Source organism: Emydura macquarii, unplaced genomic scaffold (genome assembly GCF_026122565.2).
Source record: "Emydura macquarii macquarii isolate MOO-44397 ecotype Brisbane River unplaced genomic scaffold, CSIRO-AGI_Emac_v2 contig_374, whole genome shotgun sequence".
NCBI lineage: Eukaryota > Metazoa > Chordata > Testudines > Chelidae > Emydura > Emydura macquarii.
Window position 1 is genome coordinate 13,541,084 of NW_027130511.1, and position 24,081 is coordinate 13,565,164.

General features: G+C 42.5%; 1 long non-coding RNA gene across 1 annotated transcript; it reads right to left on the reverse strand.

The window, feature by feature from the left end:
• Positions 1–3,740: 3,740 nt before the first annotated feature.
• On the reverse strand, positions 3,741–15,378 carry LOC137142687 (uncharacterized). The gene is made up of 3 exons (XR_010916995.1): positions 15,240–15,378; positions 4,132–4,235; positions 3,741–4,035 (listed from the first exon to the last, which is right to left on the reverse strand). It is a non-coding gene; the product is annotated as an uncharacterized lncRNA (long non-coding RNA).
• Between the last annotated feature and the right edge of the window lie 8,703 nt (positions 15,379–24,081).

Below are 24,081 nucleotides of genomic sequence, written 5' to 3' on the forward strand. Positions count from 1 at the left end.
CTTGCAGGTACCTAAATTTCCACTGGTAAAGTCCCCTACACACCTAAATTTGTGCAAAACTGCCTAAGCCCTGACACCTAAGCCCTCGCTAACACTTAAGCTCTGCCAAAAACCTCAAACTACGCATTTCCCCACCTATTTCATTCAGCTGCAGGGCACAGATCAGGCCCTTCCCCAAAACACAGCAGGAAGTTGTGGTGCCCCAATCCCACTTCTGCAAAAGTTCAGTGGTTATAGCATTCTCTCAAGATGTTGGAAACCCAGGTTCACATCCTCTCTGTGAAGCAGAACCTTGAAGCCAGGTCATCCCTGCCTTTATCTGTGCTCTAACCATAGGGCTCTGGAATCATTCTGACACTCACAGTGGCCCAGTAACTATTTCAGTATTTTATACAAAGAGAAACAGCTTCAGCCAGAGAGACTGAGGTATGTCTACACAGCTTGCAGCTGTCAGTCTCAGAGCCCAGATTGACGGACTTGGGCTCATGTGGCTCGTGCTATGGCAATAAAAACAGCTGTATACACATTGCAGTTTGTGGCTGGAGCATGGGGTCTAACGCCCACTCACCGCCCTATGCTTCAGAGCCTGAGGATCTACACGACTATTTTTAGTGCCATAATGCAAACCTGGTGATTCCACCTCTGTTGACTCAGGCTCTGAGACTTGCTGCTGTGGGCTGCTGCGCAGCGTGTAGATGCTGAGGGAGCCCAACCCCAGAATACCCTGTTTCTCTCACCAAAAGAAGTTGGTCCAGTAAAAGATATCACCTTACCCACCTTGTGTCTCTAATATCCTGGGACCGACACAGCTACAGCAACACTGCATACAACAGTTATGCTTGGCAGAACTGTATTTTTATAATTTTGACAGATTTCAATATTTATTTGTAATAATTTTTTCTCTATTTGAACATTTAAATTTTCACAGCTATGCAAAAATGTTGGGTTTTAAACTTTATAAATTTTTATAGATTTAAATTTTCACAGTTGTGGGAAATTATGGGAGGGTCAGACGATTATTTAATGACAGTAGCTGTTGAGACTGAAAGAGTTAAAGCTTTATAATCATTAAAACACAAGCTCCCAACGTCAAATGTCAAAATATACAAAGTAAATATCCTTAAATCAACCTCTAAAAAGGTCTCAAGAAGAATTTTTCTTACTTTACTCTATAAATTTCTATCCTCATCAACAGAAATATCTTTGCTGATATGCATGTGTACAGTGAAATGATGTTTACCAACATTTACCCATAAGATCTTTTGGTTCCAAATCTACCTGTAGCCCAGTTGTTTGGGTACTCTGCTAGAAGATAGGAGAACTGGCTTCAAATCCCTGATCCCTATTAAGAACTGTGGGGATTTGAACCTGTAACTCCCATGCATCCTGGCATGTGGGTGTAAGGGAGGCAGTGGCTCCTCCTGCACCTGCTTTTTGTGAAAAAGGACTGACTCACCAGGCTTAGAAGTGCAGAAAGAAGGTTCATGGCTGTGTATCCCAAATCTCCTATTAGATGCCTAGCTCCATTTGAGGGGCAAGGGCTTAGGCCCCCCCATCCCTCTCCTCAGCATTTCTTATAGGCTCGCTTATGTGGCTCCCCGCTCAGAATGCTGGCTTCTGTTACTCCCATTCATAGATACCTCTCTCTCCCTGTGCATTATATAGGGACCTAGGTGCAGAACTCAAGGCTGGGGATTCCATGAGGCAGGAGAGCACCTAGAAGTTAGGTGTTAAAATGCTGCATCTATATCCCCCCTTGTGCATCTAGCCCTCAAATACCACAGTGATGAACTTGATCCAGTTAGATAGATTGGCCACACTAACATGTGTTGTTTAATGGTAGAATAATACTCTAACTTGTATTTGTGTATCAAGTGTACAGAATTCACAGCACATGTCCTGATAAAATGTATCAGAAAAATCACATTTCCTATGCTCAGTTTTTTTTTAAACTAATGTCCTATTATGCCTGAGTTCACTTTGATTTACTATCTGTAGGTTATAGACTGTTGAATTAACTTTGCTCATAGGAATGATAAGAAAATACAAGAGACAAAGCCAGTAATGAGTTCCTTTCACAGGTCGTACTTTATCAAAAGTATTTGCAATTTAGTACTCTAAATACATCTCAGATTAACTATGACTCTATGGGAAACTTTGAGTTCCTTTGCATCTAGGTACACCATAGTATGCTCTCTCTCATTGAATAGTAATATTATTCCTGTTAATTTGTTCCTGAGTGAAAATACTCAGGCTTCATGAATCTAAGGAAAAAAAATCTGCTCAATGTAATGCTTGCACTCTTGAGCTAATTATTCACTGCAGTTTATTTTCTTGCCCAAAATTACTGCTTTTCTAATTACTGGTGAATGTTAAATCAATAATGTTCAATCTTATATTACTTTACAGTAATTTGTTAAATGACTGTAATATAGTCCAGTGCATCCAAGTTTTTTCTACACTATAATTTTAAGTATTTTTTAATTAATCCACATTCTTTCTATAAATATGTTTTTGTAAAATCTTTCAAATGTATGTGAATCATTAAAATTCCTGCAGCATTTCAATAAGATAACTGTTTTCATAGCCACATCCCTTTACATTTTAGTTTTAACTTCTACCTCTCAATTTAATTATTTCTTTACTGTAATCTAATCCTAGTGTTTTCACTCCTAGGCAGTCAAGCTATTTGACTCTTACTCTAAGGAGCCCGCAGTTAAAACAGTGTGCTGCATTGGCATGGATATGCAATTTTTCACTTAGTTTGAAATATTGTCCTTATTTTCTTGCATGAACTCCCTAATCATTAATAATCTGTTGATTTCTCATCCCTGTTTTATAGTTTAAATCCTGAAATACACATTTACTAAGGATGGAGGACTGGATCCAAGACAGAACTGTAGCATCAGATAACTAAAGTCAGATCAGACTGGAGAATACCTGGGAGATTCTTATGAGACTGGCAGTAAGTTTATTAACATCATTCCAGGATTTACAAGGACATTTACAAGGGCAAGCAGCAAAGACACAAGTATCATTGAAGAATGTGCCTAAGAAGGAGAAGAGTGCTATGATGATAATGATTATTTGCTTTTACCAGAGTTTTGTCCCTAAACTAAGCTGAAACACTTAGTGATTTCATACTGAACATGCTTCACTCAATATAGTAGAGTATTTCCATTGTTTACACCCTGCTTCTCCCCACACTGAAGATTTTTAGAGTGAGCTGAAGACAGAGGTGAGGTGGGAGGGGGGAGTGTTGCATGGACTGGAGTGAGAAGGTTTCCTCTGTAACTATTTTGGGAAATGTTACATTTTGGAAGTAAAGCGGTAGATAAGGCAATAAAAGTACAATACCAAAACATCACTAAGGGCCCAAAGCTTCTCTCATCCTCCCTCCCCCACATGTGGCTATGTGACTATGGAAGGAGGAAATTTTGCCTCTCTGGCATACTCCCTCCCCCTGTAAATTCTTTCATGGGAGATCCATGGAATTCCTGCTACATGGTGTCAGAGAGAGTAGCAAAATGATATGGGACATTTGAATTCTTCTCAAACCAAGGGGAAACCAGCACAAAGTAATACCGTGTGAAGGGACTTGCTCTTAGCCTAACTCAAACATTTCCCTGAGAATGAATCCTATATTCCCTTTGAAGACAGATCTAAATGTCTCCAAACCTTTTTTGTTACTCAAATCCAGAGTTTGTTTAGACCCACTTCTAATAAATCCATTACAAATAATGGAATGGTCGATTAGTTTGTAATGATTAAACATTATATTTAAAGCGTTTTAAAATTACTATCAAGTCTTCAGCTTGCAACAGCCCATATTAGATCATTGCTATCATAAATAGTCAGCCACTTTTGGCAAAACTGTCTTCTCATTTCCAAGAGATCAGATAATGTTGTGGATTAGCACAGTGAAGTTAGATCACAGAGTTCCCCTCAGAACTTTTTATTAAAGAGCCATTTATGGGAATCTGCAAGGAACTTAAGAAACAGAGTTCCGGCATTACCCATCTTGAAGCTTCAAGACTGTAAAAAGAACAGAGAAAACCCATTTTACCAGAGAATTCTGGAAAGGAATTTCTATTCTATATTAATTTTAATCAACTTTCAAATCATACATACCTACAAAAGTGCATTCCAAAACTGTCACCTTTATCTGTTTTTAAACATCATATTGTGACACTGATAGTTTTCATCACCTTTTCTAGAATAGGAATCATAAGCATCTGAAAGAGAAAGAAACTGGCTCAAGCATAACACACAGAAGATAGAAGTGATGTAAGCAAGAAGAGCTAAAAACTGAGCTTTAAGTAGGACAATTTCCTTTTGATTATCAAAATAGTACTTAGCCTTGGGGGTTTACTGGATTCATCTCTGCTCCTTGATAATCATTTAGTGACAATAGCAAGACACATTTTCGATTCTTTTTAAATTGTTAGAAGGTTGTTTTTATTCTTCTCAGATGAGGTCTTTTCAATGGTGATTCACAAATTCATAACCTCAGCACTTGAATACTATATCTTCCTATACCTAGGGATTTTGGTCAAGGAGAAGTAAAAACTCAGGCTCATACAACAGACAGCAATCTCTGGAGCAGAGGTAGCCTTTGAGAGCATGTCACGCCAGAGGTCTGCACCGTCCATTAATTCCCTCTTCACTTCCAGGTCCAACTTAAAGTTCTGCCTCAAGGCTCCCAATGGAAGGAAGTAACCTTCCCACCTGTGTCTCACCAAGACAACTGCACTTATTGTATAAATATTACACAGAATTCTGCAGTCTGCTAACTCCACTTATATGGGGCAAAGTGGACTTTAAGCAGATGCAGATGACCAATGGAGAATTTCTCCTCTGTAAAGAAATTCTCTGCCCTTAGAGCTGTATGGTGCAGGATACAGCTACAAGGATGCAATCCTCAAACTGAGCTGTGATTATGCTTGGTGTTGCAAAGGTGGTGCTAAGCAACCTTATGCCTCCCCTAATTCCAAAAACAGTCAGCAGCGAAACTGGGCCCTGACACAAGTTGGAACTCATCTCACATCTCCTAGCGACCATTGCTCCTGCCAAGGATTGGTAAAATGAAACACACCCTGGCTTAACCCTTACTTCCCTAAGCCAATCCTGACAAGTCCCTGCGCCAGGGATGACAAGGAGAAGCAGGCTTTGTCTTGAAGTTGTCTTTATGTCAGCCTAAGATTCCTTCATAATGAAGAACCCACATAGCACTTTTTGGGATGATTTAAGGGTCCTTTGTGTTACCTTAGCAAGGGCAAAGGTTCTGTCAGCAGAGTGGCACAGTAAGAGCATTCTGGGCCCATAACCCAGACTCCAGTGGTCTGAAACCATCCATTCTTAGTTGCCTCCTCTTTCCTAGCAAGCAGTGACTGTGAAAAGGATTTAGGGGTTACAGTGATAAACATCTGAACATAAGCTCCCAGTGCAATGCTGTGGCTAAATTGGTAATGTAATCTTTGCATATCTAGGCAGAGGAATATCAAGCAGGACTAGAGAGGTGTAATACAGCATCAGTGAGACCGTTAGTGGAATACTGTGTCCATACTTTAAAAAGAATGCTGAAGGTTTCAAACAACAACTACAAGAATGGCTGGAAGTCTAGAAAACCTGCTTACACTGAAAAACTTAAGAGGCTCAGTTTGTTTAGTTTATCCAAGAGAAAGTTAAGAGATGACTTGATTACACTCTATAAGTACCTCAATAGGGAGAAGATTTGATAGTGGAGGGCTCTTTAATCTAGCAGTCAAGGGGGTAATGAGATCCAACAGCTGGAAGCTCAAGCAAGACAAATTCAGAAAAGAAATAAGATGCAAAAAAATTTTTTTTAAACAGTACCAAAAGATGTGGTGAATTCTCCAGTCTAAGCTGGATGCTTTCTAAAAGATATGCTGTGGCTGAGAGGGTAAGGGATGGATACAGAAGTTATAGGGTGAGATTCTCTGGCATATGGTATGCAGGAGCTCAGGCTAAATGATCGCAATTGTCTCCTCTGGCCTTAAAACAAAAAACCAAGACGACAATGAATCTGACCAATAACTTTTTGTGTTGGAGAGTGAAACTTACATAACTCCCAGTGCTTGGCCCTAGGTTATGAAAAACACTCTGGAAAAGATTAGAGTGAGGCCTACTCTTTTCCATTTTCAGAGCCCAGTCTGAACCCCACTGTAGCCTCCCTGCTGTAACAGCTACTGACAAATGAACATAGAATAAAAGAGAGATAGAAGACTTTTTGGGATCATGGAAGTGAAGTTGTTGATAGAATTTACTTTGCATGTCAGCATTCAACTGCTTACCACATATTGTTGTCATTTACTAGCTATAGGCCCAATCCTACAAGCCCTTGATCATAGAATATTCCTTATAACACTATTATCCTCTAGGTGCTTACAAATTGACAGCTTGTTGCAGTCTTCTGCCACATATTGAAGTTAGGCTGATTGGTCTTAATTCCCACGGTCCTCTTTGTTCCCCTTTTAAAATATAGGTACAGTAGAACCCCAACGTTACGAACACCTCGGGAATGGAGGTTGTTCTTTCAAAAGTTTACAACTGGCAACTGATTTAATACAGCTTTGAAACTTCATTGTGCAGAAGGAAAATGCTGCTTTTAACCATCTTAATTCACGTGAAACAAGCACAGAAACAGTTTCCTTACCTTGTCAATTTTTTTAAACTTTCCCTTGTGTTTTAACTAGTTTACATTTAACATAATTCTGTACTGTACAGTATTTTCTTTTTTGCTGTCTGTGCTGCCTGATTGCATACTTTCAGTTCCAAAGGGATTTGTGGTTGACTGGTCTGTTCGTAACTCTGAGGTTCTACTGTACTAGGTTTACCCTTTTCCAGTCTGCTGGAACCACACCTGTCCTGCATGAGTTCTTGAAAATAATTGCTAGAAGTTTCAGGATTGTGTCAGCTATTTCCTTAAGTACCCTAGGATGAATTTCAATCAGGCCCTGCTAACTTGAATACATCTAATCTATCTAAATATTCTTTGACCTGTTCTTTCCCTACTTTGGCTTGCATTCCTTCCCCCTTATTGTTAATATTAGTTGTGTGGAGTATCTGGCCACCATTAACCTTTTTAGTGAAGACTGAAGCAAAACACCACACACCTCAGTCTTCATGATGTCATTAGTTATTACCTCTCCTTCTCTGCTAAGTAGAGGATCTACAATGTCCATCTTTCTCAGGTTCCCAATGTATTTAAAGCACCTCTTCTTATTGCTTATCTTCTTATTGTCACTTGCTAGGTGTAACTCATTCTGTGCCTTAGCCTTTCTGATTTTATCCCTACATGCTTATGCTATCCTTTGGTACTTCTTGGCAATTTGCCCATGTTTCCACTTTCTGTAGGATTCCTTTTTGACTTCCAGGTCATTAAAGAGCTCCTGATGGAACCATATTGGCTGCTTACTATTCTTCCTGTCTTTCCTTTGCATCAAGATAGTTTGCAGTTGTGCCTTTAAAATGATTTCCTGGAGGAAGTGCCAGCTCTCCTGAACTCCTTTTTTCCCTTAGATTTTCTTCCCATGGGACCTTACCTATCAGATCTAAGTTTGTTAAAACCAGCTTTTTTGAAGTCCATCATCCTTATTCCACCGTCCCATGATGGGATGTTAGATGGGGTGGGTTCTGAGTTACTACAGAGAATTCTTTTTGGGTGTCTGGCTGGTGAGTCTGGCCCACGTGCTCAGGATTTAACTGATCGCCATATTTGGAGTTGGAAGGAATTTTCCCCCAGGGTAGATTGGCATAGGCCCTGGGGCGTTTTCAACTTGCTCTGTAGCATGGGGTCACTTGGTGGTGGATTCTCTGTACCTTGAAGTCTTTAAAGCATTATTTGAGACTTCAATAACTCAGTTCTAGGTTAAGGGTCTATTACAAGAGTGGTGGGTGAAGTTTTGTGGCCTGTGTTATAGAGGAGGTCAGACTAGATGATCATAATGGTCCCTTCTGACCTTATAGCCTATGAGTCTACTGCTTGCACTCCTTCCTTTCCTTAGAATCATGAAATCTATCATTTCATGATCACTTTCACCCCAAATTGCCTTCCACCTTCAAATTCACTACCAATTCCTTCCTGTTGGTCAGAATCAAGTCTAAAATGGCTGCCCTTCTGGTTACTTCCTCCACTTTCTGGAACAAAATGGTTTCCCCAATACATTTCAAGAACTTATTGGACGTTTTGTGTTTTGCCTATTACTTTTCCAAGAGATATCTGGGTAGTTAAAGTCCCCTCTTACTATCAGGTATTGTGTTTTGTATACATCTGTTATTTGTTCTAGACAGGCCTCATCCATCTCCGCTTCCTGATTTGGTGGAATACAGTAGACCCATACCGTGATGTCACCCCTATTTTTACCCCTTTTATCTTTACCCAGAGACTCTCAACTGGTCTGCCTCTGACCTTCTTTTGGACCTCAGAACAGGTGTATATATTCTTGATTTATAGTGCAACACCTCCCTTTTTATCCTACCTGTCCTTCCTGAACTGGTTATATCCTTCTATATCAATATTCCAGTCATGAGTTATCTAACCAAGTCATCCGTGATGCCAATTAAGTCATAATTTAGTTTGTGTATCAATACTTCCAATTCTTCCTGTTTATTCCCCTACTCCTTGCTTTTGTGTATAGACATCTAAAATGTTGAGCAGATTTCCTCACTGATTTGTCTTGTTGCTTCTCTGACAATGGTCATTTTCCAGGTGTTCTCTTCTCTTCTCCCCCCACTCGCCCCAGCCATCTGATAAAGTCACCTTTTTATGCTTACCTGCAGGTTATTGTCTCCTGCCCCCTGTGAACCTCCTCACTAGATTGTGAAATTGGTGTATGAAGATGCTCTTCCCTTCCTTGGTCAGGTAGACCCCATCTCTTCCCAGCACACCTTCTTCCTGGAACTGCGTCCCTCTGCACAGTCATACATTAATCTCCAGAATGTGCATGTCCCTGACTGGGTCTTACGCTCAACTGGAAGGCAGTACTAGAACCTAACCTGCATCCCTGACTCCTTCCCTCTGACTTCCAAAGCCTTGTAGTCACTGCTGATCTGCTCAGGGTCAGACTTAGCCATATGATTAGTGCCCATGTGCATGAGCAGCATGGGGTTGTGGACAGATGAGCCTTGGCAATCTTTCCATCGTGTATTAGATGAAGGCTCCAGGCAGGCAGCACACCTCAAAAGCCATCGTGTCAGGTTGGCAGAGGGATATCTCCATCCTCCTCAGAAGGGAGTCCTGACTGCCATCACCCTACCTCTTGGTTGTGGTAGCCAAGCGCCTCCCATCCTGGGTGGCAAGTGGCTCCTCCTCCTTAGCCATTGGGTCTGCTCTTCACCTCTTCCTACCAGTATATCATACCAGTTCTTCACTTCGGTACACAGGGGACCTCATGGGAAGAGGAACACTTTCTCCTCTACTGCTGCTGTAATCATCTGTAGTCAGGTAGCATCCCATGTCCCCAATGTTTTCGTGTGCATTCTGTCAATGAAGCCCTTGCGCTCCCAGATACTACACAGATGAGCCACCTCCACCTGCAGCTGTCTTACCTGCTTCTTGAGGGACTCCACCAACAGACACCTCTCACACCAGGTGGCTCCCGCTGCCTGGATTGTGTCAGCGGGGACATGCAGGTCACATTTCAAGCAAGTCAAGACTCGGGCCTAGGTAGAAGGCTCCAGGTTCAGGATGCCTATCTAGCAGTGGGGCCCACAGACACAGACATAAGAAAAGCTAGCAGTGATGTTGATAACACACCATTTCCTCCCATTGTAGGTTTTTCATTGTAGAATACCTGCAAGTTAAGTAAAAGTAAAGAAACCCTATCTCCCTGCTGGTGAACTCATCTGGATAATTCCCTTATTTTCCCAGCAGTCTCATGCACAGATGCCAGTGGATGTTCCATGTATGATGGGGATATTGCTATATCTTACAGATATAGTAAATATTTCACCCTATACTTTCATTTATTCATTCAAAAAATATTATTACCCTACCACATGACTTCAGAATTTTTTATTGCAGACATATACATGCTTGTAGTTCTTTCTATTACTGTGGCTGTGTAATGTATACTTTTGAACCCTAGCTATAATGGAGACAGAAAACAGCATACATTCCTGTGATAATATATTGAAAGTGTAATATCCTATAAAATCAGACAATAACTATGGATGCAAAGCATTTAATTTAGATTGATTCCATTGTGAAGACCAGTGCTGCAACTTGTTACACACACACTGCAGTATCATCTGAAAGAACTAGGTTTGGCCACAAACTTTGGGCCAAATTTGCTTGTCTGATTCCTGTCTGTAGTTCTACTGACTTTGTTACAACTAGGGGGTTAAGTCAGGCAAGCAGGAGTTGTCCTGCAGTTGTGAAGCTGACAGGCTGAGTCCCCAAGAAAGACAGCATATGCTGCACTTCTCTTGCACTATTCCCTCCTCGTTGAGCCATACCCTGCAATTAGCACCAATTCCCATGGAGGCTCCATTCTCTTGCCCACCCACTCCTGCAAACTGATAGGCTTTTTGTTAGTGCTTGCCAGCAAGAGGTGACAATGAAAAGGAGAGGAAAATGTCAGGATGAAGTGAAATATCAGGAAATTATGGCATAATGCATATTCAGTTATGGTTTAAATTAAGATGTACATGTTAATTTCATGTTTTGCATAGTGGGCAGAACCTTAGCAGAGCTCTTAAACAAAAACAAAGTTCTAAGGCATGCTGATGTTAGATGCATCAAGCCTATCAAATACAAACTCCGGTAAGCATGATGTTATGTGAAACCAATTCATTATGAATTTTCTACAGCAAGTGGAGGCTACCCAAGAAGAGCACAAAGATGATGTGGTATGTATATCATATTACAGGATTGAATGTTCTTTTCATATTTGTTTTCTAGCAATTTCTTTAGGTATATATTAATGAATTCATAAACTGAATTTCCTTTTCCTAGTTTATGAGTTCACAGTATTTGTCTGAGATATATTTTTTCTACACTAAAGAAGTTTAATGTTCCTACATTCACTTGCATTACAAATTTGCCATCAAAAGATTTTAAATTTTTCTTATTTTTTAAAAGCAAACTGTTAAAAAATTAATCCTCAATTTTCATTAATATTTTAATACATTCCAATCAAATGCATTTATCAGTTGTTCAAATAGAAGTGGTATCAACTTTCAATTAGTAGCAACTGGATTTTGTTTATACAGCTACTGCTATACTTAGGGAATCTTTAAAAATCCAGGGCCAAATTGTACCTTTCTAGAAATAGCACAAAGAGGTTGGCAACTGCGAACTCCAGAAACTGACCTTGAAGCTTCCTTCAAGTTCTTCTCACGGGAGGGAAGAATTTGGAGGAGTGGGGGGCCGGAAAGAAGGTAGAGAGTGTGGCCACCCAATCCTGCAGAATCCAGGGATTGGTGCAGAAGGCAAATCCCCCCCTATATAGAAGTGCTGGACCAGCTGCACTGTTTCTCTGCCTGCCTCCTACCTTTCTTGGCAGTATGGCTCCTGCTTTTTTCTATGTTTCCTTCCCAAACATTACTAATTACTATGAAAACAGAAGCCCTCATGTACAATCAATCTCTTCTTATGACCTGACGTATTCAGTGATGTCACAATCCTGTTGGATTTGCAACTGCAGAATACACTAATATAGTAGTAATCAGTGTGAGAAATGGTGTGAGAAAATGCAGAAGAGAGACTCTAACAGTCTTCTTAAAAGATGACAGTTTTCCCTCTCCAAAAGCTATAGTTTTATTTATAGATATTGTTTCATCTTTCTCCCATTGAAATAAATGGCAAAATTCCTACAAGCTTAAGTGGAAACGGGATTTAGCTCATGGTCTCATCTGTCTGTACATAAAATGGATCACGCAGTAGAGAACAAATTCATCATTTGCTTCTCTGTGACTGGTTGTTTTTGAACCTATGGCCAGATTAGGAAGTTTGACAGATGGTACTTTCAATTTAAATGGATTTATATGCCATTAAAAGAAATATTTGCTCTGGCTAAAAAGAGTATTGACTGAGGAAGCCAAAGCTCTAGATCATTTCCTCTGGGAATACTTCAGTATCCTTCCAATTAGTCAGTCAGTATGATGTTCTTATAAAGATGATACTTTATTTTTCTCTGTGGGTTTCCTTCTATCCTTGTTCAGGTTATTTCTAGAAAAGGAAGAAAGCTTTTCAGAGCATCTACTCCTCCAGCGCAGTGTTTATGACTAATGCGCATTCCCATGTTATGAATGATAAAGAAACACATATACTGTTTCTTGTTCTTTTCACACAAACATTTGCTGCAATTTGATTTCTAGATAACTTTCCTTTTTTTTTTTTTTTTTTGGTAATAATTAGACAAATTATACCACTAACTAACAATCATAATACAATAATCATATTCATAATTTCAAAGATCTTTTCCAGTAGTTGAAAAGATAACATTGTATTTGCAGTTACATAATTCCGTATACATTCCTCACTATCTGCTCTTTACTAGAAACACCAACTCTGGCACTAATCAGAGCAACAACTTTCTATCTGCCTTCTTAAAAAAGAAAAGAGAGTTATCCTTTGTAGGGCTAGTGATTGCAAATATTTCAAATGGAATCTTCATCTTAAGAAAAAAAATGTAATTAAACTCATTAAAAGATCTTCAAGGTGTATAGTTATCTCCTAATTAAACAAATAAATATTTTCATTAATACCTCATTTGAATGAAATAATATCAATGTAGGATTAAATTCATCCCAGTGCAGAGGATTCATGCAAGATTGTCCACACCATTTAAACTCCAAATTGCCATCTACTGCACCAGGACAAATTTTAGCTATGTCGTCTAATACTTTTGTTTGTTTGTTTTTCTTTATCATTCCACTAGAACTATAACAAATGTCAAACCCAATCCCACAAACACTTACTACCTTGCCGCTGTGATTAGTCCCATTGGAATTATGGTTGTAATGTTTGTTGGACCAGATCTTTATAGTGTGAAGCTGCAAATGTAGGGTTTGATCCTCCAAACAAACATGAGTAGTTTGACACAGATGAGTAGTGTCATTGAGTTCAATGGGACAACTCCCATGAGTAAAGTTACTGCAGGATGAGTAAGAGTTTACAGGAGCAGGACCATCTTTCAGTGCAAAAAAAAACAAAACAAAAAAACCCCACACCCCCATGTGTTGCAAAATTTCTCCCCCAAGCAGCAAAATTCCACATGTTTGCAATCATCTGAAATAAAATTGTAGAATTTTAGTAAAACATTCTGCAGATTTTTTTAACCATTTCACATAGCCCTAAAACCAATCTCAATACAGAAAACATGAAGACTCTTCCAGCATGCTGAGATTTTGATCCTGGCACAAAAATATTTACTGTATGCTTCTTTTAAGAATATAAAAATACATTGAAGACTGAATCCTGGTCCCTTGTGCAAAGCCTAGGTAAACTCTGCATAAGCCAGATAAATGCAGTTTTCCTCCGAAGATGAGGAGCACCAGCAAAGCACCTGTACAACTGTTGTCATAAACCATCCCTACATGGATGAGTCTGACCAATGAATCTGCATAGTCATAGATCCAGTGATGGTATTCCTTACTCTCTTCTCCCTCCTCCATTAACACACTCCATGGCCCTCTTGCTGAGGCAGCTCCACCAAAGCAGCTATTGGTAACATATCATAATCAGCCTCTGTGTGGCTTCCCCTTAACATAGCCCCTACCAGCAAAGTTGTCTGAGCTCTTCAGGCCTGGTGCATGTACATGTGACTTTGATCCTTAATATACATTTTTGATACAGTATGATCTAGGAATCAAGTGAACTGCTATATTGAACAGATCTTAGATAAAACATATCACTTTGGCAATAACCATCTTGATACAGCTCTAGATCAGGTAGGTAAATCCCTATTTTAATAAACTGGTACGGAGATGGCTTTGTATTATCCCATTTGTAAGGAGGTTCATTCTGTAACTAGTTTTTCTACTCCCCCCCCCCCCCCCTTTTTTTTTTTTTTTTTTTTTTTTTTTTTAAGTTCTTGAAAACAGTTTTTGTAGTAGCAAAGCGTATTATACCAAGAGTTAGTATGGAGAGGAATATATATAGACTCACTGAGTTTGGGCAATACCCAACTCCCTACAGTCTTCCATTTGCTTCTGAAAGGGAAATACAGAATATTAACATTAACATTTGAAAGAACCCGTATGACCGGAGAAAAAAATACCACAACACTTAAAATAAGGCATGTTTTAGAAAGTCTTTCTGTAGGGTGATTTTTGAAAGTTTGTAATATTTCAGGAACTATTCAAAAGGATGAAAATGCTTTTCTTTTAAAATGAAAAGATTTTAGAGACACACAGCTTAAACAATATTTTAACATCTGATATCCTATAGAACAGCTCCAGTTCTGGAGACAGGTATTTATTAAACACAAAGTTTTATTGATAATTATTTTTCTCTAGCTCTGAAAGTAACAGTAGAGATTTAACAGACTCTAAAGCCATGAGGGAGAAACTGAAAAAAAAAATACTTAAGTTTATGTTTACATCTCTCCAGTTGTCTGGAAAAAAATCTCTTTTAAACCTATAGAGTTTGCTTTTCAAATCTAAATAAAAATTTTAAGATCACTGCCTGGACAATAATGACACCATTTCCAAGGTGTGCTTGAACTTTTTCCATCACTACAACTGCACACATTGATCATAAGCAACCCCAGAGTGTACATTGTTTGAGTCACTAAATGTTGGTAAGAACTGACAAAAAAAATTCCTGGTTCCCATTCTCACACAAAAAAACCCAACAATGAGCCTAACTCCATTCAACGAACACATTGTACTGTAGATGTGTCATTTTGGATCCAATCCTATGGTTTTGATTCAGACAAAAATCCCATTGACTTCAAAAGAGATTGAGTTTTATCTCCATAAACAACGTGACAAATGGGGCTATTAGTAACGATACACAACTTTTCAGATAGCAATATTTAATCTACTCTATCTGCAGATTTGTAGTATACTTTCACCATATCTAGGCACCAAATACAAGACTAATAAAGAGGTATGTTTGCTATAGTTTTGCATTTGTCATCCCATGAAACTTACCGTTTAATTTCACTGACCAAACAGAATGATAAGAAATGAAGTGTATACAGTGAACGATTAATTGACAGAGGTGCAAATATATGTAAACATTGGGTCCAGGTGTGGAATTTACTCACATGAGTAGTCCATGAGATTATTTGCATGAGTAATCCCTCTGGAAATTAGAGTCCAAATACTGCTCACTTTACTTAAGCAAGAAGTCCCATAGATACAAGGTTTGTAAAACAGCAGTATAAAAACTCTTCCTGTGATGACCCTAGCCTGTGCTCCTTTGGTGTAAGGCTGCCAAGTAATTCGCTGCAGGTGCCATTGATATAATGACAAATGTCAGTTCAGTGGTATTTTCAGCCCCTCCTCTTGCTGCCTCCCTTTTGTTCTCCACTCAGTTTGAGTCATGAAACTTAGCATTTCTCTGTTCATGTCTATACCAAGTATATAGAAGAGTTTATTTTTTAAACTCAGATACAATGAGGGTTTGGGGATGGAATGCATTTATTTATAGATGCATCATCATTAACATTCAAAATGTGCAAAGGGGGAAGGCTGAGTGATTAGCAAAGAATTTTTTTGCATTTCTTTCAGTTATATTTAAATAAGCTAAATTAGCAAAATGAACTAGCACTCATGTTCACTTTTACTGTGTGCATTATAATCTATAATATTTGTAAATAAGATTCTTGATAATTAGAACAGAAAAACACCAAGCTTCACAAGGTATCCAAATGGAGTTCTCGCTGCACCTGCTAGGGCTAGATCCTGTGAGGTGTTGAAAGCCCTAGTCCCAATGAAGTCAACAGGTGTGAAGGGTGCAAAATACCTTCTATTACAAGGCCTGTAGGATTAAGGCCCTTAAATATGCAGATAGGGGTTTTGAAAATCCTAGCAGACCTCTAGGTGCCTAACTCCTATTGAAATCAATTAGAGCTATGCATCTGGATGCTTTTGAAAATCCCAATAGGCCCCTATCTACATCTTCAGGGGCCTTAATTCTTTTAAAAGCTGGCCCTTTGTTCCCAAAGAAATGCTTTTAGCTACATAGACAAGTTTAATTCTTGTGAATTTCCTGACATAACAGGAATTTACAGTCTAGCCGTATTGCAGCAAGTTTGCCCTAGTGTTAGGGCTTATGCTGACACTTTGATAAACTAGAACTCCAGCTCTGATGAGAAATAGCATGATAATAATCTCTGGCAAACAGTCACAAATTAAAAAAAAGGGGGGGAGTCAGGGCACCAGTGTAAAGTATTATACCCCAACATAAGAAACAGCTTCTGTTAAAGACTCAGCCAACCAGTCAGCCTCTTTCATACAATTGCTTACTTTTGGGGAACAGAAGTTTATTGGTTCTTAATTTTCATTCTTAAAGAATGTGATCGAATCTATAATTTTGAATGAATTCATGATTAAGTTAGAAACAGAAGGACTGACGCCTAGGGAGTTATTCTCACGTAAATCAAGAGTAAAACAGAGGTGAATCAGGCCTTGTGATCCTAATGAGCCAGAAACACCATGTAGGATTGAGAAATTCTGGCTTCTGTAAGTGTAAATTGATTTGTTCAGGGATCCATTTTCATTTTTTATAACCTTTATGCCAAGATAGCAATTCTTGACTTTTCTCTGCCCTTTACTGCATGATCAGCTAGCATATAGGCTTTTGCTATAGACTGTTTCCTTGGTCAGTCTTCAGAGCACAGAATGTTAAATTGAAATCTTTTGAGGTGTCTGAATCAGAAAGTTGTTTTTTAAATAAAACTTACAGTTGCTTGAGCTGTTCATCCCTTGATAACATTGTGCAATGAGGCTTCCCGGGTTGCTTACAGCTCTCAGCATTTTGTTAATTACTGCAAGCAATGAAAGTGATAGACACTCATATCAGCCAAAGCATCTTCCTCTCTAGTGAAGCATGCAGTTGAAATACTGTGCCACAGGCTGATTCAAGAATTAGAAAGAAAAAGAAACCGTAGCAGATACGGAGAGATATCTTCTTGACTCTGAACACCTTTGGATGATCAGTTGTTTATTATTGTGGTCACCTTTTTCAATTCGCATGACTAATCAAATTTCAGAGCCCTCGTGGTATTCTGGTTGGAAGTAAAAACTGATGGGCTCTGGTATTTTCTTTGATGCAGTTTTGTTTATTTACAAATGTGTTAAGGGGCTCAGAAGGGCAGGCAACCTAGCAGTTAGTGCCTCTCTGCCTGGTTTCTGACCCTAAGCTGGGAATCATCTGGCCTCCACCCATATTTGGACAAGAGTCCTTAAAGGAAGGTGGTAGGAAGACCCAGGCCCTTCCTCTTAACTGAGTTCCAGCCCAGGGCTCTGTGGGAAGCAAATCCAGCAGGTTTCTCCCTGCAGAGTCTAAGGTCATGGCCCACTGCTACTTCCTACTTATATGTCCCTTCCATTCGGGGCATGGCCTCTATAGTTCAACCAGTCAATCACTTAAAAAAAAAAGTCCAAATGAGCAAGGTCCTGCAGGACCTGCTGATTGTCAAGATTGGAGATTGTGTCTGTTTGAGTTCCTTAAGGAGAATTCTTCTCTCCTACAGCCTCTCCACCCACTTTTCTGTGGCCTTCTGAGCTCCCTTTAATCCACTCCTCAATCAGTGCATGCACAGGAAGCCTGGAGAAGTGGGGCTACCTGAGCCCAGTATTGCTGCTCTTAACCACTTCGAGGCAAATGTGGAGTTTGTGTACCCCATCACACGAAGAGTATACAAAGTCTCGTGTCTCTGAATGCAGAAGGGATCAAATAGCGGGATGCAGCTTCTTTTGCTCACAGCACCAAGAGCATTGTCGTCAACCCGCAGCCCAAAAACCTCTTCCCAGGTTTCTTCCTGAGCCACTGTGTTTTCAGCTGCCCATTCAGTCTCACTCTCTCTCTCAGTGTATGTCTACAAGTGTTACAGCAGCACAGCTGCAGCTTCGTTGCTGTAGTGTAGACACTGCAGTGACAGAAAGGGTTTTTCTGTTGCTCTTGTAAATCCCCATTATCTCAAGAGGCAGGACTCTAGGGATATGTCCACACTGCAGAGCAAAGTCGATTTAATTTCAGTTGATTTTCACCTGCCGAACTTACGAAGTCAGAGAAGCATGATCATACCATATGCATTGTGCTGGGGGTGTGTGTCCCCACTAGCCATGCTTGCATCGATAATCAAAGCAGTGCACTGTGGGTAACTATTCCACAGTGCAACTACCCGCAGTACCTTTTGGGAAGGTTGTCATCCTCCCATGCTGCAATGTGCTTCCTTCCCCCTCCCCTCTTGTCCAAAACAAACAGACGAACATTTTTTTTGCACCATTTTTCCAAACCCATCACTGCTGCGCACACACCATTGTCAGAGAGGCATGGAACCCGCGCAGCTGTGCATTATTATTGTGAGCATCACACACATCTCACGACTTATCCTGCAGTATTTTCAAGGCCGAGACACGAACCGCAGCATGGAAAATTGTGATATACTGAAGCCACCCTGCTGCAAGCCACAGAACGAAACAATTCCCATTTGCTGCATGCTGTTACGCAGCATCTTCAGTCAGTGGAGAGCCGCTTCTGATCCTGGCAAACAAGCACTTACTGGTGGAATTGCATCGTTATGAAGGTATGGGATGATGATCAGTGGCTACAGAACTTTTCTATGTGAAAGGCCACTTTCCTTGAACTGCTACTGGCCAGTTGGGAATCAATTCAGAGTCAGTAAATCCACCATGGGAGTGCTGGGATGCAAGTGTGCAGGACCATTAACAGACTTCTGCTAAGAAGGGTAGTGACTTTTGGAAACGTGCAGGACATAGTGGACAGGTTTGCCACAATAGGGTTCCCAAATTGGGGTGGGGGCGGCAATAGATGGCACACATATCCCTGTCTTAGCACCGGACCACCTTCCCACAGAGTAAATAAAGGGAAAGGGGTATTTCTCAATGGTGTTGCAGGCCCTTGTGGATCAGAGGGGACACTTCACCCACATCAGTGTGGGGTGGTCTGGAAAGGTGCATGATATGCATATCTTTAAGAACAGAGGTCTGTTCAAAAAGATGCAGGTGGGCACTTTCTTCCCTGACCAAAAAGTAATTACTGGCGATGTTGAAATGCCAATAGTGATCCTGGGGGATCCTGCCTACCCCTTGCTCCCCTGGCTAATGAAGCCCTATGCCAGGCACCTGGACAGCGAGAAGGAGCATTTCAATAATAGGCTCAGCAAGTGCAGAATGGTGATGGAATGTGCATTTGGCCGCTTAAGGGCACGATGTCACAATTTGCTCACTAGGTTAGACCTCAGTGAACGCAACATCCCAACTGTTCTCTCTGCCTGCTGTGTGCTCCATAATGTGTGTGAAACAAAGAGGGAAAAGTTCCCACGGAGTTGGGTCATGGAGGCTGATAGGCTGGCCGCAAATTTTGAGCAGCCAGATACCAGTGCATCACTGAGAGCCAACCGTGGAGAACTGCACCTCAAGGAAGCATTGAAAACCCATTTTTACAGTGAATTGCAGTAATGTACATCTCTGTTAGTGCCTTCCCATCCCTCACCTTAGCACCACTGTTCCCCTGCCGACAATCCCCAATCCCCCATGAATAAAGAATAATGTTTTTTAAATCAGTAAAGTTTTATTGATGATCCATTACAGTGGGGGGAAAGGAAGATAATTTAACATTCTCATAAGGCTGTTAGGACACCCAGAGCAAAGTGTGACTGTGAAAACAGCAAAGCACGCACATTCCCAGTTCTTAAAGCGACCATCTTTCTGCTCCCCTCCACCGGCATGGACGGGAGCACATACTGCACCCTGCTCAGCCTCCTCCTAGAGTGTTTGGGGGTGAGGGCTGGGAAACAGCTTGTTAGGGGAGCGTTTTTCAGTGGCTGCAGAGGGAGTCTGTCCTGCTGCTGCTCTTCCTGGAGCTCTACCAGATGCCTCAGCATGTCAGACTGATCCCTCATAATACACAACATCTTCTCTTGTATTGCATACTCCTGCTCCTGGGCTGATTTTCTGTTTTCCATGTCCATGTTCAGTTTTTCTGACAATGACATCCTCCAGGCTCTGAGCTCTGTGTCAGCAGCCATGAAGGCGTTCATTAGTTTGTTGATCATGTCATTCCAAGTTGGTTTTTTTCACCTTCCTATATGGGAAGGCGCTCTGCAGGAGTAGAAGCTAGGGTGAAGGCCGAGCTGTCCACTGTAAGGCAAGTAAAGCATAAAGTTTCCATTGTTAGCTAGTCCCATGGATGAAAAGTAATGTTACAATGTAAAAAGAACTCCCCTTCATATTCACAAGGCAACGCCAGACTTGCATACCAATCTGTATCTATTGCACGAGTTGGAGTGGTGTTCCAGCCATGGTAAGTAAGGGGCCCTTTCATCCATTATGGGGAAGTCTTTGTAGCACTAAATTCCCCAATCACACTTAACCAAGGAGCAGGATCATTGGGTTCCCCTTTACCATCCCAAAGACCAGTTTGGGAGGAGATGGTCCAAAGGGATTGGAGGAGGGAGTGGGTGAAGTGTCGCTAGAGAAAACATAGGAGCACCGTTCCCGGATACCCAACACCCATGCCAACAATGTCCTGGCTAGGAATTGACATCGTCCATGGCAGGGGAATAACACACAGTGACTATATTGATCAGGTATTGTAAACTTGCGCCATCTTCTCTAGGTGACCATGTGTGATATCAGTCTCCCGAGGGTAACACAGGTGGAAAGGGAAGATTTGCTGCAAGCATCGGGGTACAGGCTTGGCCCTCATGCTGCTATGCTGTGTTCCACAATGATGACTGCTCATTTAATAGCAGAGTGGTGGAGAAAATTGTCCTAACCATGGTGGAAGAAATAAGGATGCCCTCCCCAGAAACCTTCTGCAAAGGATTGCAGAGTACTGGAGGCTGGCGGCTCAGCCCAGCAGGGGCATCGCGGCCCTTCCTCGGACCCAGGCTGTGAGGAAGGCCACAGCGCCTTGCTACACACACCCCCTCTCACATTCAGCTCCCAATCTCCGGAGTTGGCCTGTGCCCCTTCCCCTAAGTGCGACAAGGCATCTGCATTGGCATGGTCCTTACCTGCCCAGTGTTGAATGGTGAATGCGAAGGGTTGCAGGATGAGGTACCAGTGCATCACTCAGGCATTCGTTTCTTTCATTTGCTGTAGCCAATGTAGGGGCGCATGGACTGTGATAACCAAAAAGGGGCTGCCAAGGATGTAATATCACAGCGCCTCCAGTGCCCATTTTATGGCCAATGCCTCTTTCTCTATCATCGCGTACTTCTGCTCACGGGGGAATAACTTGCCACTGATGTAAAGAATGGGGTGTTCTTCCCTGTTGATGTTCTGGGCAAGAATGGCCCTCAGACCTACAGCTGAGGTATCCAATTGCACCAGGAAGATGTGATTAAAATCGGGGCTGTAAGGGACAGGTTCGCAACAAAGCACATCCTTTAGCATGGTAAACGCCTGTCACATTCCGGGGTCCACTGGACGTGGAGCAGCTGGTCTTTCGTAAGTAGGTCCGTCAGTGGAGCGGTGATGGTGGCAAAGTTGAGCACAAACCGCCGGTAGTAGCTGAGAACTCCCGAGAACTCCCTCACCTGTTTTTTTGTGGTTGGTCGGGGGTATTCTTGAAGGGCTTGTAGTTTCCTGATTAATGGCAGTAGGGTTCCCCGATCCAGGGTGTAACCAAGGTAGGTGGTTTCTTGCCACCCTATGTGGCACTTTTGGGGGTTCGTGGTCAGACCAGCATCACGCAGAGTCCTCAGGATGGCAGCCACTTGATTCAGGTGATCATTCCAGTGGCAACAGTATGTGACGACATCGTCCAGGTAGGCTGTGACATAGTTCACATGGGGTCCCAGGAGCTGGTCCATCAGATGCTGGAACATTGCAGGGGACCCGTGGAGGCCGAAGGGCATCCTTACCACATGGGGTAGCAAACACGGTCTTTTCCCGAGAGTTGGCTGCAAGGGGAATTTGCCAATACCCCTTCGTGAGGTCGAATGTCATAAAATACTGAGACTCCCCAAGTCAGTCAAGCAACTTGTCTATTCGAGGCATGGGGTAGGCATCAAACTTTGATACAGCATTGACTCAACAGAAGTCTATGCAGAACCAGCATGACCCATCCGGTTTCGGAACCAATACAATGAGGCTACACCACTCACTGGTTGAGGGTTCAATCACTCCAACCCTTAACATGGCTTGGACTTCTTGTTCCACAGCTGACTATAGATGGCGTGGGGGAGACCTTGTGCTGGTATGCACCACTTCACCAGGGCAGGTTTCGATAATGTGGTACACCCGGGTGGTTTTCCCAGGGGTTGCGGTAAAGGTTGCTGCGAAGGTCTCCAGAAAGTGGTTCACTTGCTGCCTCTGGGCATCGGAGAAGCTGGCGCCCAGCTGGTTTGCCAGGGTCTTCCCTTTCAGGGATCTCCAGGCCCAGATCTGGATCAGGGGGATAAGGGTTGATTAGCGGACCCTCCCGCTCACGCCAGGGCTTCAAGAGGTTGATGTGATACATCTGTCGCTTTTTTCACCAGGGTAGCTGTTGGACCTCAAAGTTTACTGGGCCTACCTACCTGATGACCTCAGAGGGCCCTTGACATCGGGCCAGTAGTTTGGACTCGGTGAACGGTAGTAACACCAAGACTCGGTCACCCGGCTCAAAGGTGTGGGTCCACGCACCCTGGTTGTAGGTCTGGGCCTATGTGACTTGGGCCACTTGCAGCTTCTCCTGGGCCAGAGTCCCTGCCTGTTGGAGACACTCCCGCAGTCCAGGACATATTGTAGTAGCCCCTGGATTGGTGAGGGGGTCTGCTCCCACCTCTCCCTTATCAGGTCCAGGATCCCCCTTGGTTGCCAACCACACAACAGTTCAAAGGGGGAAAATTGGGTGGAGGCTTGGGTACTTCTTGTATCGCTAGGAGTAAGGGCGGGATCAACTGGTCCCACCTCCGTAGATCTTCTGGGGGGGGGAACTTCTGGAGCATGTGCTTAATTGTCTGGTTGAATCTCTCGACTAACCCATTGGTCTGTGGATGGTAGATCGAGGTCTGGAGCTTCCAGATACTGAGGATGTCACAGATCTCGCGGAAAAGTTGGGAGGTGAAATTAGTCCCCTGGTCCATGAGGAGATCTCGGGGTATCCCCACCCCGCAAAGACCTTCACCAGTTCTCCCGCGATGGTCCAAGCTGTGGCGTTCTTCAGGGGGATGGCCTCTGGAGAGCAGGTGGCGTACTCACCAGGATAAGGAGGTAACAATACCCCCCCACACTCCATTCCACAGGTCTGACCAGGCCTATGGCTACTCTCTCAAACAAAGTCCCAATCAGTGGGAGGGGCACTAGGGGGGGCCTGTGGGATGCCGGCTTGGGTCGCCCGCTGACACTTCAGACCGGACGTGCAATATTCCCAGACTTTGCAGTGCACACTGGACCCGTAAAAGAGGGCCAGAACTCAGGCCAGGGTGTTGTTGAGACCCAAGGGGCCCATGGCCAGAATGTCATGCGCCAACCGGAAGACAGATCTTCGATGGGTTCAGGGCACTACCAACTGGGTGCAGGAGGTCCTGGTCTGGGAATCCTGTTCCACTTGATACAACCGGTCTTGTCATAGCTCAAACCGCCGCCACTGTGCAGCCCACTCGGGGGTCAGTCACCACCCCGTCCATAGTGGCCAGTTGTTCATAGTCTCAGGTGAGACCAGGGTCCTCTTGTTGATCCCAGCAGAAATTACCCCTGGGATCCCCCGGGTTGTGAGGGTCAGCCATCGTCGGAGGGGTCTCTCCCTCCTGGGCCCCCAGGTCACTGGGGAGGCCCTGGGCAGGATCTAGACTGTCGTCTTCGAGTTGAGGCCCGTGGTCACCAGGGGTTCCCTCTTCCTGGATCACCTGTCCTGGGGCCCCTTGGTGGCTTACCTTCTGCAAAACCCCAGCAAAGTCTGGCCAGTCCCAGCCCAGAATAACGGTG